This window comes from Falco cherrug, chromosome 6, assembly GCF_023634085.1.
Source record: "Falco cherrug isolate bFalChe1 chromosome 6, bFalChe1.pri, whole genome shotgun sequence".
Taxonomy (NCBI): Eukaryota; Metazoa; Chordata; class Aves; order Falconiformes; family Falconidae; genus Falco; species Falco cherrug.
Genome location: NC_073702.1, coordinates 55,366,742 through 55,380,418, shown reverse-complemented (window position 1 = coordinate 55,380,418; position 13,677 = coordinate 55,366,742). Strand labels below are relative to the sequence as shown.

Genomic DNA, 13,677 nt, shown 5'->3' with positions numbered 1-13,677 from the left:
ACCAATTTAAGATCCTTCTCCCCAGCATTATAGGCACAGGGTACCTAATAAAACCATTAGAAACGGGCAGGTGTAAGAAGGTGTTTCCTCAAAGTACAGCTCCAGTGCAGCAGCAGTTCAAGGCTTTTGGACTTTGTGGAGCAGCTTTCTTGATAATTAAAAGTCTTTAATTGGTTTTACTTCCAAGAATTTTTCCAGTCATCTCTTGAACACATGTAAACTTCTAGTATCTGTACTATCTTCTAGCAAGGAGCTTTACAGTTTAAATACATATTTTGTGAAGAACCTTATTAGCCATGCTAACAAATACAATTTGGTTTACTGAGTACTGTCTAAATAAACAGTTTTGCTGCCACATTTGATAGAAATCAGTTCCCAGAACATACTCTGGGGAGCAAAGAACTGGAGTGTTGTGCAGAGAAGGGAGGGAAGGAAGTATTTGTCTTCACCACTGGTTGTGGGACAGATACAAGTAAAGCATGAGTAGCTGTTATAACTTAAATGTTTAGGACCTTCACAACCTGTTCTTTCAGTTGTCTCAGTGAATGATCGTGTAACCACTCTAAGGATGGGGAGCTTTCTACAAGGATGCAGACACCCACTTCAGCATCTCCACTTGCTGCCTTTATGTATATTCATCTGTGCATCTTATGTTGAGTCCTTTACCAGACAACCCTTTTCAAATAACCAGTGGCTTAACTGGTGTTTTCTTTGGTTTTAGGTACATAAAATGAAACCATATTGATGATATTATTCTGCTCTTGTGCAAGAGATCACTCAGGTTCCTATAAATTTGAAGGAACTTATTTCCATTCATGAGCATAATACTTTTAGAAGTTACATAAATTTTGACAAAATTTGTGAAAATCTTGATTAAAATGTATGAAAACTTTTTTTTCTAAATTAGAAGTCTTAGGGTGGAAATGTGGGGATTTTTTTACATAAAACTAAACAAATCACAAATGAAAAAAATACCCCTTTATTTCTTCTCTGATTCAGAAATGTTAAATTCCAGTGAAGTTGATGGGTGGTTCAAAATTTGGTTTGCTATGTGTAAGGAGAGGCTATTGAAAGAGTGTATATTCCAAAAATACCTAGTGTTTAGTCTAACAATTAGTTCTTTGTATTCATGAGATCATGAAGGAATTCCCTCTTTGACCTGGAGTTAGATCTCAGTTGATTTGCTTATGTGAGTGATAAATAAGTGCTTTTTTATATTTTGGAAAATATCTCAAATGATCTTTAACTCCTTTTTGAAATTATCTCAATGCAAGCTAATTTCTGGTCTAAGTTGTTTGTTTATATTAACTTCATAGCGTGACACTTTTTAACGTGGCATAAAAGAAAGCATTTTACAAAATAAGCGTTGTTGCATTTTTGTTTTAGCTCTATATGTCTAAGCCCATTTGCTACCTGATAGGAAACCAAGGATTAGAGTCTTTGTTGTACTGACCAGAAACTGTTAAAAAAGGCTGTTGAATATTGACTACATACAAAAGTCCTGTGTCAGGGAGTTACTGATGTGAAATAAGACTGGTCACATCAAAATAGAACGTGAAACTTACTTGCATTCTGAAAGATGTGATTTACAACTTGTGAGGGCAGAACATAGCAATGGAAGCGCTTTTACATGTTCTGATGTAATGAGATTAAGCACTTAATTTGTTCGTTGATAGCTATTACACACTACTACTTATGGTGCATATTGAGTATAACACATGCAAATAGTTGTGGAAATAAGTCAATGAACACAGGACTAGGGACTATGTACCTTGTGCACAGGAGCCAGGCACGCTCCCACACACAGCCAGGCCAGGGACTTCAATTCAGATCCTGCTCTTTTGGGCCTGACCAAAAACTTCCCAATGGTATCAAACTAGGGTTAGTTTCTGGGGGTAAAGGAAAGTTTAGTGAATGAAATTCTGTTTTATTTAAGACTTAAACTGATTTTGAAAATCCTGAAAATTACATTTGCAAATCAATGACTTGGTCTCATTTGCAGTTTGTTATAAGTTATCATGAACTATTTTGCATTTATGTGGCTGTAGTACAAAAGATGCATTGTCTGGCTTTCTGTCATGAGAGACAGGACAGGTTTGCCTACTGCAAATAATAAGTCAATCCTCGTTGTTAAACAGCCCTTGTACATTTGTCAGGCTGTCTGACTAGTTTCCAATACTGATAGCACCCTGTCCCACAGGTTGTGTGTACTTTTCACTTTTGTTTTGTGATGTTTTAACTCTTAGCTGATCAAAGCGATACCTGCTCTAGTACTATAAAGACACTATCCTTTTCCCTTCTTCTTCCCTGAATGTGAAAACACACCTGTCAGCTAAGCTTGGGGAGTCGTGATACACTCCATTCTCCAGTGCTTATATTCTTTCCTGTCTTGCCAATCTCCCTGTGTAATGTAGATTCTTCACTCCCATGCATACATTCACTCATACACACAAGGTATACATAGATAAAGAGGTGCATGATGTGGATGAAAAAACAAATAGTTTGAAAGAAAGATGCGTTCCTCAAAATGGCATTTTGGATAACAACTAGGTGGTGTTTGTCTGTTTACCTCTTAGAAGTTCAGGCCCCCTATGATTAGGTTGTTAAGATTCTTTCTTTTCTTCCAATAGAGAACGGAAGCAAAATTTAGTGGTCCCAACCAAAACTAAATGTTCAATACTTACCATGTCGAAGTTGAAAGTTATAAGTCTTCCTCCTCCTGCAACCAATAACGTTAGGTTTGCTGACCAAGACAAAAAGCTTAACCAAGGCCTGATGACAGCCAAGACTGTTGTTAGTGTTTGTGTATCATGAGTTAGCCCTACTTGTATGTCCTTTCTTGGGACTGACGTTGGCTATCGAAAGTAATCCCTCAGTGATGAAGCTAGACTGCTAGAAGAATTGTGTATGCTAGTGAAGACAAAGAGAAAGCAGAGATTTAAGGAAGATCTGGGAGAGAAAATGTGGTGTTTAGATGAACGGTTAAGTTCAACATCATTGCAAGGTATCCAGGAGGGGATGATAGAATAGCAGGCTTTTAAACAGGAGGAAGGACATTTAAAAAAGCCTTCAGCAATAGATGCCTATTTTTGGCTTCAAAAAAATGGAGACTATAGTACTTTTGAAGTAGAGAATAAAAATAATGGTGACTGTGAAATTCGGGAGGTTTTAAGGTGATGTTAGATTTATCCATATGCCTTAGGTAATCCTCCTTGAAATTAAAATGTCTGCATTTTTGGGTTGGCTGTTTTGGGTTTTTTTAATTTTAAAGTTAATAATTGCTTTTGGAAAATAGTCCTATGTGGTATGAACACCTATTTCTGAATCTCCTCCAGTGTCTGATTTATAGTCATTTCAGGTGGCATTTGACTTTTAATTGAGAAGTGATATTACATTTTTTTCTCTCTTTATATTTACATATGTAAGTCCAAATTTAAATCCTATCAGCATTATATGGCCCAGGGACAGAAATTAGTTTATTGAATTTAAGTTTTGTACCAGTTTTTATTTGAATGTAAGGAATTTTGAAGCATAGAATTGTAGAGTTTTTAAAACTAGGCTACGTTTTACTATTTCATGAGTATGCAGCAGATTGTTCTGCTGTACAATCTATTAAATTGCAGATGTTAGGCTCCCTTCTACCCTCTTGGCAGGATGTTTTGTATAAAATGAATTGCAACTAGAAATTCTGGAGATGAGTCAAGTCAAATGTGATTGCCTTGCCTATTAATTTATGTTACTGATGGGGGGGGGGAAAGCAGCAGTGTTTATTATATATTTAGACATATGGCAGAACTGCTTTTTTCCTGAAAGGAAGCATGAACAAAGACAAGGAGTTCTTTGGTTCATAATCAAAAAAATGTCCAGGTTAATTTGTAGCTGTTCTAAAATAGTGAAAATTTAAAATTTGGTTAAAAGTCTCACCTTTCTCTAACATGCACGTAAGTATGAAATTAAGACGTGTGTGGGGCAGAAGGCCTTATTGGGGAGTACTTTGGAGCACAGTGATCCACAACTACTGTACACTGAGAAACTCGAGCAAAGCCCTTGACCAAACTTGTTTGTATTAAAGGACTTGAGGAATTACACATGAGAAGTTACAAAGATATTTCATTTCAGTTGTAGCAAGCAGAAGAATAAGACTAGCTAACTGGTATAGGTGACTAGTTCCGTGATAGGACAGGTGCCAACGCTTCTTGATCACATTAAGAGAAGACGAGAAGGAAAAAGAACAATAAAAACTTTGAAATGGAGATGAGGTTGCTAAAACTGACTTTGTGTTGATGGAGTTGGAACTGTAATGAACTTGGTCACTTTTCAAAAAGTGTCGGCAGAGAACCAGCCTCCAGTGATTTGTGACTGTGTAGCAAGATGAGAATTGCCCAGACCCCAAGGGCAGGTTGCTGTTGGTGCAATGTATTGGTTGTTTTCTGTCTTCCACTGATGCCACCAGAAGGTGGTTGCAGAAAATGGCTGCACTGATGGTTAAGACCCTCTGAAAAATTCTCTCCTGGATATTTTTGTGGTCAGTTTGTTCCTGTCTGTATCTAGACTGTCCATTAGCTGAAGTATTCAAGGGTGAATAGCTTAATGTCTTTTCTGGTCAGTGTAATTGCCAAACCATCATTTTGCATAGGTGGGAAAAAATAAACACCTTTTTGGCTATCAGATGATGCATAATATTTTGCAGAAGTATTTGCATAGAATCCTCCTATATTGTTGAAATTGTATTTTCCATGCTGGGGCCAAGTGTGCCATCCTGTTTGCCTGCTACTATTACTTTACTGTCAGTACCTCTGCAACTGTATTAGGTCCCAAACACATTGGGAGAGAAAGAATTATATATATATATATATTTATATCTGTTTAAATGACTGGCAGAGGGGGCATAAGGAAACTCTTGTCTTTTGCTTTCACTTTCATTATGATCACAGTCCTTTTTACCCCCTGTGTGGGACTTGTGAGATCTTTGCCGTGACTGCCTCTCTGATAAGACTATCAAGGTGAAATCTGGCTGTGCTTTTGGGAACTCTGCTTGTACTTTGTGGTGGGTTGCTACAAGCTGCCATCTTTCATAGTGAGTTCTACCAAGAAATGTGTGGTCATACCCAGTACTAATTAACATCACTTGTTACAAATAAATGTTGATAGAAACAAAGTTATTATGCTGGCAGTTGTTAGATAAGCAGAACAATAATGGCTCTATGGCCATAAAACCACATTCTCTCCTAGATGCAGAAGTGCTGACAGAAGATGTTGCTGATCTCGGGTAGTCATTGTTGCTACCATCCCCAGCCATGTACAGTGGTGGTATGCTGTGCACGCTGATCTATAGCAGAGAGGGTTATTGAGCACTCCTTTCAGGCAAAATCAGCCCAGTGATGTTAAACACTTCTCCATCATTGGCTGACTAACCTGTCTAAATTTGCTTGAAGTAAACTAAGGAATCCTCAGAAAGCCTGGAGCAGAGGACAGTAAGCACCTTTAGCCACAATAAGTTGTTCCACTATATTACTGGATCTAGTAAAAAATGCCTGTTGCTTCAGAAATACACGTGCTCAGTCTTGCAAAGTGCTGAGCAGTCTTGATACCTTGTGAACATGTGCGCATATGGTGACGTCAGCATCATTCCTGCTGCCATCAGAGGATGCTGGGGTTGCAAGGAGCTGAAGCCTTCCATGTACAAGGGAAGCATTAGTGGTGCGGGGACAGGGGACATTGACCAAAATAGATTGATTATGGTGTCTTTCTCAACAGTCTGTATTAGTAACATTTATATTGAGATAAAGTAAAACTGTGCTATTTGATGCAATGAAAGAAATTTACTGTTTCTAAAGTAATAAGCTCTGTTTCTGTGCAGATTGATCCGCTGATAACTTGTGGATCAGACATTAAATCATGTAGACATCAGATGGGTCAGCCTTCCCGCTAAGTTCAGCATTCTCATGACAGTGAAATGGTGTCTGTGCACCTACCCTGGACTGAGATGGAGACAACAAGGAGGACCTATTTGGTTGTAGTCCAATGCTTTTCAGGAACTGCAGCAAGAATAGTTGGAAGGGCAAATCTTGGAGAAGTGTATGGACTATGTATCTCCCTTTTGCCCTCCCTCCTGGTTGTATTGCCTCATACGGCTGCTGCCCCACAGGATAAAGTGCTGTGCTCCTTGTTGGTTGGCTATCTTCCAAAGTCTTGTAGTGTTTATCATGCTTACATTTCACAAGGTTAGCTTCATATTTGTATGTTTTCCCATCCTCTTCTCATCTGCAAAAGCATAATTCTCTGAAAAATCCAGAAATGAGTTTATTAACAAAGAAGCAGTAGTTAGTTAGTGCCAGTCTGGGAATGTTAAGAGCCATGGAAGAAAATGAAACAACTGATGCAAGTTTATACCTAATCTCTGCTGTGAAGGGCATTGTATGAACCATTTGTGGATTTTTACGTAAAATAATCTTATTTAATTATACCAGAGCAGATTCTTCACTGTTCAGTCATGTTAGTACTGCAGTGGATAACTCTGCTATGGGATATTTTTCATTGAGCAAAGATGAGAGACAACATTGAAATTGTTTTGTTTACAGCTGAAGGCTTCTTTCAAATTATGGGAACTGAGCCTGTGATCTCAGTGAGCCCAAAGAAAGGTCACCACTGCTGGAACTAGTCAGCATGCTTGTCAGACTAACAGAGGCTGCTGGTTGAGGGGGTTGCGAAAAATGTGCTCTTAGTTATACTATGGTTATGCAATGCTTTCTGGGTGGAAATAAAACACAGTAAGAGACAGTGATCAGTACTATGCAGCATTGCTGCTATTGTATGTACAGCATTGTAAAGGAAAGAATAATCCTCTGTCAAGAAGAGGGACCTTTCTTAAAATATTTATTTTACTGCACATTGATGCCATGAATTATTTCTGTCACTGGTTTTCTTGCTTTTGCTCTCTGTATTAAAATCTATGGCCAAGTAACTTTGCTACAAGGTCAGGCAGCCCACATGGGGAAGTAATGCACTGGAAAGTTGCTTATGTGGAGAAGTTTCTAGCTGTGACATTAGCCAGACGTTTTATTCGTTGTTTCCAGAAGGTATTTCATTCAAAGAACTGCATGAATAAACAAGCAGATTCCAAAGAAAAAGTATTATTTTCTTGATCTCCTTACTGAGCTCCTTCAACTAAATTGATTGGCAAATGTTTGGAGAGACAGGAAGCTTCAGTAGATACAGAGTTGAACCTTGTATTTCTTGGGGTTTATAGATACCAGTTTAAATTCCATCCATGATAGGTCATTTCCTTGCCTTATTGAAGGGGTGGTGGTGGTGATGGTGGGGAAGGCCCAAGAATATATCCAAAACACTCCATATGGCTGCAATAGCATTCAGATAGCCCTGGGCATTTCAGTGGGCCACCAGCTGCAGTGGCAGATTACAGCTGAAAATTGCATGTAACGTTTCAAATTGTGCTGTTGCTTGGTTCAAAAAAAACAAGCAGTAGTACAAACCAAAGAATGGTGAATACCGTTTCTCATGGGGCCAAATCTTTCAAGTGCAGTTAGTTTGTTTTGTAAACCTCCAGCATAAAGTTAGAACAAAAACTGGCATAGAAATGAATAACTCTCTTAGAATATGCTGTAAATGGGTAATAGCTTTTAATCTTTTGTAAAGGTGAAATAATTGGCAGTTAATTATTGTCTATCAATTTGCAACATAACATAAATAAGAATACATGTTGGGTTTGCCCACAGATTTATTTCCATATAATAAAAATTATACTTTTCTGGTAGTGATAAAATCACAGAAAGATTTCCAGTGTACATTAACCAAACTGGGAACTTTAAAAATGCTTATGTTCATTAAAAATAAGAATTTCAAGGATAATATACCAGTTAGTACTGCAGTGCTTGGAAGCTGTCCAAAAGGACACCTCAGTTGGAATATTAAATTAGAAGCAACAGTGTTTAAGGATTTTTTCTAAAGATGCAAATAAAATCATGAAAGTGAGACAAATTATCTGGGGCACGAATCAAGCAGTAGTGAAAATGTCAAGTGAAACGCTTAGCAGCAGCGAGCAAGAATAGTGCTGATTTATACCAACTGAGGACCCGGCCTGCCAAGTGTCGTGGCTGTGACAGTCTGCTGGCAGTCCTCGGAGTCAAGGGCTGCAGTGAGATGGATGAGAATATCAGCTAGCCCATTTAAAAGCAGACCTTCTATAAATAATATCTGAGAGATTGGTTCAGATGGCAAGCCAACAAATTGCCAACTCCATCTGGAATCCTCTTTGTACGTACATACATAGCAAGGGAAGGATCCTGCGTAAAGTACTGTTGTTTTGGCCCTGGGCATTCAAAATCAGGCTAGTACTCTGCTTCCACGCCTCTTGCAAGAGACTTCCAACATTATTTCTTAAAGCCAGAGTGAGCCTGGAAGGAAAGTAAGATCACATTTAAATTTTCTGCATTTACACTAGTTTGCTTAAGCAGTGTGTCTGCTGCTATCCCATATCCTTTTGGGTTTGAAAGGGAGAGAGAATAAAGGGCAAAAGACATTGGAAGCATACATACACATATCTTGGGTGAACTGAAGAGAGTAACTTCACTGATTGTCCTATATACAGATGTTCCATTTAAGAAGATGAAGTGTTTATTAGATTTCTCACGCCTTTGTCAGTACACAGGTTAAACATTATTGCTCATTAGTGGAAAAGATGTTTGGTGGTCACCCCATATACACCTAGGTGTGAGATATTACATCTTTCAAGCTGTTAAGATATTTTAACAATTATCTTAGCAACAGACTGGGTTCTCAGAGGAGCTCTGCTTGCTTTACCCTGGCATACTACTGAATAGGGCAAAGTCTGAAACATTTTTTTTATTGATTTCCAAAGGGTAAACTACAGGCTATTGCTATCAGGTAATATTAAAAGCTGCCCTATATTTCCAGTGAGCAACATCCAAATACCTTATTCTGTATAATGGAAATCCCCTTTGTACAGTTGCTCGTATGCATTATTATTTACGCCTTTCTCAATTTACTGACCAGTGCCTCTCAACTCAGTATACAAATTGCGTCACTTGTTAACTCGCCAAGCAGTAGCAGGGGCAGCAAGTGCTGTTAAGGCCTGCCCTGAAAAGTAAAAAAGCATCGGACAGTCAAAATACTTCGAGTTATGAATTTTGTCTTTCCTTTTCTTTACTTCTGGAGATTAAGTCAGGACTACAGCAGGAGGATTTCCTTGTAGTGGAAGAGGAAATGGAAATTGTGTTGTTCCCTCAGCTTTACTGGAGTCACAAGCCAAATCCTGTCTTCTGGCACACTTGTTACTCTAGCTACTACTGCATTACTCTCTGAAACTGTTCTTAGTTTGTTTCTGTTTTCATTTGTGCTGGGCTGCTTTGGAGTTACAAGTCAAAACCTCTGCCAATAGAAATCCACAGAAGTAACTGTTCCATGAATGCAGAATTTGGCTCAATGTACTTCTCAGCTTTGCTGCCTACAGACACACCCTGGCTCTGCAGACCGCTCTGCATGCCTTGGACTCCTGTGCGCTGTGTGATGGGGTGTCTGGGGATGCACCTGCACACTGGGCCTGCCTTGTCTGTGCCGTGACCCTGGCACAGCTCAGGCCCTGGGAAAAGGACGCCTTCTGCAGCAACTCCTGGGTGCTGGCTATGAATTAGCACCAACCCAAGTCCATTCCTGGCAGGCATTTAGATGCAGCTGTGTCGTTTCCAAGGCTGTCAGAGCTGGACAGGATGGACCTGAGCTTCTCTGTACTAATTGGCCTCATACCCAAAGAACAAGTACTGGCATTGTAGAACTCATCTGTGTAAGCATAGCCAGGTACCTCTGAATGGAACACTGGCTTTTGGAGGTGCTTTTCTTGTTACTGTGAGGACAGGTATTTTATCAAATGTCGAGACAGAACTTAAGTTGAATTCTCCTTCTCTATTCAAAAGTGATGCTTGAGCAAGTTGGTGTTACAGCCAAGTAAGAACTGTGACATGCTAAAGATGAAATACCGTTCTCTGTTACTGTGTGTGAAGAGCTACCCCAATTTAGATACTAATTTGCTTTGACCTATTGTATTGCTGTATGACAAGTCCTACTGTAACCTAATCACTGTGAGCTTAGAGCAGAGCCATTCACAATGTAGAAACTAACATATGGAAAAAACATCTATTACAGAAATAGAACAGCCACAGTTGGGAGTGGAAAAGTGCTATACAACCAAAATGTGGTAGTTGTCTACTTCTTCCTAACCTGGTGTGTTAAATGTGCTTTTTTTTTTTTTCCCTCTTAGGCTGTCTTATTTGTGATGCTTAGTGCTAGCTAAGTGAGTGCTTTGTTTTCTAATGGAGAGTGGTATTCCTGGAAGCAGGCAGGCATGTTTTAACGTTTATTCCAGAAACCATTAAAATACTAAAATTAAAATTATAAAATCAGTCTGCACAGCCTGTCTCAAAGACATCATGTAATTAAGAGAGAGAAAATAGGTTATTTTATTTTGTTTCATTAAAGGTTTCTAGAAATCAAAATCTGGACAAATAATCAGACTTTCAAATATGACAGTTCCATACTGACCTGGAATGACCAGGAGGCTGTACTGAGTCCTTTTTGAAGAGAGGTGGGGGGAACAGGTTTCATCTATGGAAAAGGTTCACCTCTGGGAAAGAAATAGGGTTAGGGTTTGTTTTTTTCTTTTTTCTTCTCCAGCAAGACTGTGTGCCACCAGACCTACAACCTTTTAGCACAAATGGTGTGCATGCAGTGCTAGCTAGATCTGCACTGGATCTGACAGTCTGACTTTTGTCCTAGAAGCTTAAGAGGCACAACCATGGAGCAGAGGAGGAAGTTTGGAGTAAGGGTTACATTTTCAAAAGAAAACGCTACAAATGACAATAGGAGCCCAGGCTGCACTTTGAGAAAATGCCTGTAGAGCTACATCTTGGGGGCAGCCTATGTGCTCTGAGAGTAGGAACTAGTTATTTTTTGGGGAAAAAAAGCTACAAAGCCAGAAGGCAGGAAGAGGAACTGGTTAACGTGATTAAGCAACTGTTAAGATAGCATGGGATTTCTTCTATTGCATCATGCAAAATAAGTATGAGATCATTTTGTATAAATTTCAGGGAGAGCTTCCTGTTGGTGACAGATGCTGGACTGCAGAGAGTCTCTGTTTTGCAATACTGTGACCAAGATTTTCAGATTAATGCAGACAAACAAAGCAAGCAAGGCAAACAAAGCAAGCAACGCAAACAAAGGTCCTTGGTCAAGTGGGGGGTTGTCCTTTAGATGACACTGGTCTGTTACTATTTGTGGAATTGTTATAGGCAAAGTGGAAAATGAGATAGTAAGGCATACTGACACCTTGTTCAGCAGCTGATTATTGCTGTTTTAATAATGTTTTTTACCTAATAATCAGGGCCATTCCTGAAATTTGAGTGATGCTGTTTCCACAAGCTTGAAGTGTAGATTTGACAGAGGAGACTGGGATTTAGAAGAATTTGGGGTATAAGGCTGTATATGATGCTATGGAAGTTACAATGGAGAAAGTACTAGGACATTATCCTGCCTTAAAAAATGGAAAATGAACTGGATGCCGCAAATACGGTTTAAAATTTAGATACCTTCAACTGATAAACATTTGACTTAAGACTAAGTCCTTGGGCCTGAAGTAGCTAAAAAATATACTGTACCAGTGATAGATCTGGCACTGCCAAACTTTTACAATAGTTGGTGCTTTTAAACTTGTAATTCTGATGTTAGCACACGCAGCTGAACTTTTGTCAGGCTCTTGATCCTGCCTGTAACTCTTCTGAACCTTAGGAATTGCTGTCCTAAATTGGTACAGAGACAATTCACTCATTAGCTATCTCCTCTGGTTCCCAATCCCCAAAATTTCAAAATCCACCATTAACTTTATCTTTTCTGCTGATGACTTAATCTCTTTGAATATCTGCCAGTCTCAGGTGAACTTCATCTGGGCACTTGCTGAGATTCCTGTAAGTTAAATTCTTCAGGCATGGATAATTCATTTGCTGTCATGAGAGAACTTGTATCCTTTTGCTAAAAGGAGAAACGTCTCATACCATGCCCTATTTTCATGTTACTCATTCTGTTTCACATCACAGCAGTAATTTTTTAAATGACATTTTATTCAATTTTCCACTTTAGTACAAAGCATGAGGACTGAACAAAAACGTATTAAGTATCAGTCATGTTTTCTGCAGCACTTACTGTGGCTGAGGCAAATCAGCAAATGAGTAACATCTTTTTCTGTCTTAAAAGTCCATTACCATCCAGTATAGCCTGATGCTATAAAAAAGGTTTTCATTCCTCTCATCTCTCAGCTCCCTGTTTACTTTTCACATACACATCGTTACAGAATGTGAGAGGACATTCCAGCACAAAATGAGAAGCTTGTTCTTGTAGTTCCACAAAATATAACCTGTGACTAGGGTGGGTTCTAGTGATTGAACGCCCTCCTAAAGTCTGGGATTACCATTCTCTTTCTAAAATGAAGTTGGTATAGTGTTTGCATGTTTTGAAACACTGTTGATCCTCTGATTTAATGCAATAAATGTTACTTCCAGTTGACCCCACCTGTGTGCCCTATTCACAGATTGTGTATATGTTCTGTTATAATTTGGAAGGAGAGCCAGGTGTAATAAAGACAGAGGGATTGGTGTAGCCCAGCCCAGATCATGGAGGCGTTGCCTTTAATGCCTGCTTCAGCGCAAGTGAATAATAGTAACTGTTCCAAAGCAGTGCGTAATTTTGCTTTGAAAGGTTAATTTCATTCCCGTGGTCCTTTTTTAGCCATAATCTCTATAGAAGGCATGAAATATGAAGAGATTACAGGATTACACTTTGGATAAAAACACGGTATATGGTAAGCTGTGTCCAAGTATCAGCAGTGGGATACCCGGATCAACGTGGTTCCGCACCTAGGTTGTGAGGACAGGCTAATTCTCAAATGCTCTAGGTTATTGCTTCTGGTGTCCTGCATGGTAACAGCACATAACCCTCTGATCTACAGCTGTACCTGCATTCTTGGAGTTAAAACCACATTGTGCTGTGCCGTGCAACTCTTGTTTGTGTTTACCCATTTCTGGAAATCTCAAAATCATGAATGATATAATTTGCTATTGAGAGGAACAGTCTTTTTGTTAAGGCACGGTATTGAGCAATCCGTTACGTTACAGAGTGTAAGTTGGTAAAAGTTGTGAGAATTAGTTCGGTTTCTGGCATAGCAGACAAATTTTTCTGGATTGATTTAATTGAGGTGCTGCTAGAATAGGCTTTGAGTCACTGAGTTTGAGGAAGTAGAAATGTGGGGGAATACAGAGAGGAAGTTATTCTTTTGCTAGAGTTCGGTGTAGGAGCTGTAGGGAATTTCTCTCATGAAAGAAGTGTTGCTATTAGGTAGGGAAATGTTGGTTATATTCTTAGGGAGTTTTGTGTTGTTCCACAAAGAAAATGCTTTTAGAACTATATGATATTTAGCATAGGAAGAATGTGGAAATAAGGCCCCACTGGTTTAAACAAATAAACAAAGAATAATTGAGCCCTGATTCTAATGAAGCAGACTCAAGAATAACATTAATTTTGTTTACTGGGTGCTTGTTCATCAACTCTAAGATATATGTGCTATTCCTCCTAATGAAAGTAAGATGAAAAAAAATT

At 38.9% G+C, this 13,677-nt stretch overlaps 1 protein-coding gene across 1 annotated transcript in view; it reads left to right on the top strand.

The window, feature by feature from the left end:
* The window catches only part of AKAP7 (A-kinase anchoring protein 7), an 87,153-nt gene that overhangs the window by 64,140 nt on the left and 9,336 nt on the right, over positions 1–13,677 (top strand).